Source organism: Lactuca serriola, chromosome 6, assembly GCF_051521515.1.
Source record: "Lactuca serriola cultivar US96UC23 chromosome 6, Lser_US96UC23_V15, whole genome shotgun sequence".
Lineage (NCBI taxonomy): Eukaryota > Viridiplantae > Streptophyta > Magnoliopsida > Asterales > Asteraceae > Lactuca > Lactuca serriola.
In genome coordinates, this window is record NC_136413.1 from 160,991,052 (window position 1) to 160,995,650 (window position 4,599).

The window sequence follows — 4,599 nt, forward strand, 5'->3', positions numbered from 1 at the left end:
GAAACATCTACCGAAGAAAGTTCAGACGAGGAAGAGATAAAGAGCGAGGTTGAAGAGATGGCGGATATCACGAAAATGACGATGGGAGATTACAAGAAGAGGATACGAGAAGAAAGTGGACCGGGTCTTTTACCACCTAAGATACCATCTGAAAGAAGTTTTGAGCTCAAATGGCACATTCTATCAATGCTCAAGGATATACCTTTCACGGGGAAAGAGTATGAAGATGCTTTCAAGCATATTGATGAAGTAAATGACATTTCAAACTACTTCAATATTCCTAATGTTCCAAGAGAATCCGTGTTACTTAGGATGCTTCCAGTGACATTTACCGGTGAAGCTAAAGTTTGGTTGAAGCCACTTGCGCCCGGATCCATTACCATATGGGCAAATCTTTGTGATGCTTTTATTGAGCAATTTATTCCACCTTCAAAGATCTCAAAGCTCAAGAAGAAGATTGCTAATTTTCAACAAGAGGTTGGAGAGTTCTTATATTAAGCATGGGAGATATACAAGGACTTGCTTAGAAGTTGTCCTCAATATGATCTTAATGTCCAACAAGAAGTGTCCATTTTCTATGATGGAGTGAATGTCACAACAAGACAACTTCTTGACTCTCAAGGACCACTGACAAATAAGGAGCTAGTAACCATCAAAGAGTTAATTGAAGAGTTTGTAAAGCACTCACGTGAGTATCACAACCCACAAAAGGATGTCACTAGAGGTAAAGGAGATGGAGGGAATGAGAACACGGGCCCGGTTTTGGAAAAGTTAGAAAATATGGATCGGATGATGAAAATATGGATCAATCTATCCATGCAATAAGAGTTGGGTGTGATAATTGTTGTGGACCATAATTTGACTAAGGATTGTGATCAAGATGAGAATGGAAACTGAAAAGCACAATTTTGCTACTCGAGTGGTGATCAATTTAATGAAGATTGGAGGAATCCCAAAAAGGAGTGGTTGTCATATGAAGAGTAAAAGAAACAAAAAGATGAAAAGTTTAGACAAACCGGACGAGGTTTCTACCAAAAAGAGCAACCACTACTCAAAAAGCAGATGGATTTTGAGTTGGTACTTCATAGGTTTATAGAAGCTTCAAAAAAAAGGCATGATGCTAGTGATTCTAATGTGAGGAATCATCACGCTTCCATCAAGAACATAGAGACTCAACTCGGGCAACTAACAACACTTGTCAAAGTGAGATTACCATCTATAAATCAAGACCAAAAATCACAACCTCTTGTAATGGTGATCTACACCGAAGAAGAAATTAATTCTGGTCCATTTATGACCCATAAAATAGTTCCTATGCAACCCAATTCATTTTTGGAAGAAGTAAAGCCCGAAGCTAAAAGAGCAAAAAGTGAGTCATATTTTGACAATTTACCACGGCGTGGTAACTCTACCACTTCATGGTCATAGGAAGATCGAAATTCTTCACTTTTAAATTCATATCATCCTCATTTTCCATTTCCATCTCAAGCAATCAAGCATTATCTGGAGCCGATACAGAAGAAGCTTATGGAATAAGTGCCCCTACTCTAGATAAATGCTCCATTTTAGAAGTCAATGGCTAAGCTTCCAAAGTTTGAAAAAGGTGTTATGACTAATAGGAAGGAGTTGGAAAATGCATCAACCATATTGTTAAATGATGTATGCTCAGCTGCTACCATCAATGGGTTTCCAATCAAGATGGGAGATCCAGGCCAACTTACTTTTCCTTGTGAATTTGGCAATTCCACTTTTATAAATGCTTTAGCCGATTCGGGGGAAAGCATCAAACTTATGCCATATTGTTTCTATAAAAAGCTCAGTTTACCAAGGCTCCAAGACATGAGGATGGCAATCCGAATGGTGGATCACTCGATCACTTACCCATGAGGAATCATTGAAGACTTGTAACTGAAGGTGAGACGGTTTGTTTATCCAGTCGACTTTGTAGTTCTCGATATGAAAGAAGATGTAGAACCTCCCATTATTTTAGGAAGACCATTTTCATGTACTGCTACAGCTCTTATTGATATTCATGATTCAAAGCTTACACTTCGTGTCGAAGATGAAGCAACTACTTTTGATATGAGTCCAAAAGTTAGTCATGAAATACCAAAAGGTGAAGTGTCAAAAATGGATTATATGGAAGAAGATCTTGATTAGATAGTTGAAATTGAAAAGATGATGGAATAAGATTTGAAGTTTTAGGAGAAGCCCCATGTAGAAAAATTCAAATTTTCTAAACCAACAGCTTCGATTCCTATGACATTTGAGGTAATTGTGTTCACTAAACCTAAGGATCAAGTGGAAGAGCCAAGCGATGAAGTGCAAGATCATTTATATGAAGCACGCGTGTGTGGATCTTACTGGGGTGTCTCCTCTCGTCAGTTTGAGGAGTGGGGGTTTCACAGCAGGGCATGCCCCTTTAAAAGTCGATGCATGCATAGCGGAAAAGCACGAGAATGCATGTATAGAAAATCAACATGTGTTTATACCCTTTGCATTTGATACATTTGGTTTTCTCGCACCAGAGGCGATGGAGCTCCTCAACAGAGTCCAACGGTTCATGCACTCTAATGCATATCTCCAAGATCCACAAATTTTGTTTTCAAAAAAATAGTTTTGCAATCCATAAAGGGCTAGCAGCACAGCTTGTTGCCAGTTTGCCTTCCATCGATATGTATTGAACTATATTTTATGGTTATTTAATATTAATATGATTATATGAAGAAGCTAAGATAATTGATGAAGACATGGGTGGGGAATTAGAAGAGCTAACTTTGGTCAAGATGGAGTTAGATGACAAGAAGAGTGCAAAGGCAAAGAAGCAAGGCAAAGGGGTAAAGCGTAAGTATGAAGAAAGTGCTAAGAAAAAGAAGAAGGATAATTCAAAGAAGACATACATTATAAGGGTTCAAGCATACAAGCGTAAGTGGAAAGAGAAAAAAGAGAAAAGGGAGATCCCACTTCCAACCGCAACAACATAGAGTGGGAAGGACTCCAGCTCATGACTCCTCAAAAAGAAGCGTTTTTCGGGAGGCAACCCAATGTTTTAGAGTTTGCATTTCCTTTTCCTTTTTATTTATTTTTAGTATTTATCTTTTATTTTTAGTGTTTATGTTAGTTTAGCCAAATGATCATGTAGTTCTATAGTCATTTAACTTTAGTTTGTAGAGTTAGAAAAATACGTGAAGCAGTGAAGGAGATCAATGGATGAAGAAGCTGAGTGATTTTTGGAAGATTATAATTGAAGACTATGTTTTGAATAAGTGTGGGGTTGCAACATGATGAAGAAAAGTATTTTGAATAATTTAACAGAAAGGAAGGGTCAAGAATGATCCTAAGTATTAAGAAGAGTCAATGCACTATTCTGACTATTGAAGACATTCTGAGAAGACACCACATCATGGCTATTATCACCACATCATGGCATTCGATTTATCACGACTGCATCCGACCATACACCACGATGTGGTATCCCTAAACCACGTTGTGGCGATGTTATAATTCACGACTAGTCACTTGACACCACAACGTGGCGTTGCTTTCCCACACCATGGCAAAGGATCACAAGTGAAGAGCCCATAAGTACTATTTCCATCCATTATTCAAGAAGTCCAAGATTTACCCTAGGGGAGTCTGTTCCAATTCTTCCTTTTTAAGTGCTTTAATTATTTAAATATGCAATGGAGACATTGCATCATTTAAGTATGGGGTAAAGGGTTGAATTTAGGAATGCAAGCATACTGATAAAAATTGAAAAATGAGTAGCTTTTTAAAAACATTATTAGAAAGATTGGAACTAATAATTTAAAATTGAATATAGTTAAAAAAATGTTATATTGAGATCTAGGTTACTAGTGTTGTGTGGGACGATCCGATGCAAATTTCAACGTTTATTTATGCCAATATATGTTATAGTGTATTTGTGGCTACCCTATCCTAGTGAAATCATGGAACAAAAACACGACCTTGCTTAGTTTGAGGGCCATAATATGTTTAGCATCGTGTACCAGAAATGTATCTAGGAGAGCTTATGTAGTCATTGAATCTTAGACTAATACATCTAACCAATAAGGGTTGAAGTTAAGTTTCCTTGCTTAAGCATGTCTTTTTATAGGATTTTTAGTTTTGAGTGAAAAAAGTTGTGAAAAAAAATAAAATAAAATAAGTTGCAAAAAGTTTGACAATAAGAGTCCACAAAGTTATGAAGATCAAGAAATATCATGAAGAAAAGTTCAAGTAAGCCAAAAACTAAAGACTCAAGAACAAGGAGGAATTTTCCAAGTTATTTGTAATTTTTTTTTGGTTATTTTTCCATATGTATACTTAGGGGTTTAACCAAAAATTACCTTGAGGTTAAGAATGATTTATGAGGATATATTTGTAGGGATGCATAAAATGAGTGTTGGTCAAAATAAGTAGGGAAGTGTTTATGAAGACTATGAGTATTTAGGATTGGGGAAGTTCTTAGGAAAAGTTAGACACAAATACATGCATTGTGCTCTTGGATTAATGGAGAGGTTTAAAATGGATTGTCTTGTGCGATGTGGGTAGATAAAGTTTTCATATAATAATAAAAAAAACAATTTTGCTTGAGAG

The 4,599-nt window shown here is 36.5% G+C and overlaps 1 non-coding gene across 1 annotated transcript; it reads right to left on the reverse strand.

The window, feature by feature from the left end:
* Positions 1-441: 441 nt before the first annotated feature.
* Positions 442-548, reverse strand: LOC145060762 (small nucleolar RNA R71). The gene has a single exon (XR_013686946.1). It is a non-coding gene; the product is annotated as a small nucleolar RNA R71 (small nucleolar RNA).
* Positions 549-4,599: the final 4,051 nt, after the last annotated feature.